Genomic DNA, 477 nt, shown 5'->3' with positions numbered 1-477 from the left:
ATGAATGCAGCATTGGTAAGCATAATACACTCCTTTAAGAAACATAAAAAAAAATCTTGATTACAATTTTTTGGCCGGCAGTGCATCTTTTTTTTGTTAGTATATATAGAGAACTTTTGGATTTGACATGGTTAAAACAGGATTACACAATTATGACAGAAAACATACTATTTTTAGAACACTTATCAAATAAGCAAATTTGTGTCACTGACCATGTTAACTGTTTGTACAAACAGTCAGCTGCATTCACTAAAGGACAAAAAGCTGTTTGGATGATCTCAAATCATGCTGGATCACATGATTATTAGGTTTTACACAAACGTGTGAAGTTTATGCAGCTTGTGTGCAGCTGTCATTCAAGAGAAATACCAAACACTGCTGTGAATTAAATTAAAATAGTAAGAATGTTTAATATTAATACAGAGACTGTAAAACCCCAATTTTACAGTCTCTGCACTGGCTACCTGTTAAGTTCCG

The 477-nt window shown here is 32.9% G+C and overlaps 1 protein-coding gene across 1 annotated transcript in view; it reads left to right on the top strand.

Moving 5' to 3' along the window:
- LOC107576370 (multidrug resistance-associated protein 9-like) overlaps positions 1–477 on the top strand; it is a 12,886-nt gene that overhangs the window by 2,330 nt on the left and 10,079 nt on the right. The gene's annotated exons all lie outside the window — the stretch shown is intronic.

The sequence above is a fragment of the Sinocyclocheilus grahami genome, unplaced genomic scaffold, assembly GCF_001515645.1.
Source record: "Sinocyclocheilus grahami isolate Dianchi unplaced genomic scaffold, SAMN03320097.WGS_v1.1 scaffold3599.1, whole genome shotgun sequence".
Taxonomy (NCBI): Eukaryota; Metazoa; Chordata; class Actinopteri; order Cypriniformes; family Cyprinidae; genus Sinocyclocheilus; species Sinocyclocheilus grahami.
This window is presented reverse-complemented; position numbering and strand designations above follow the sequence as displayed.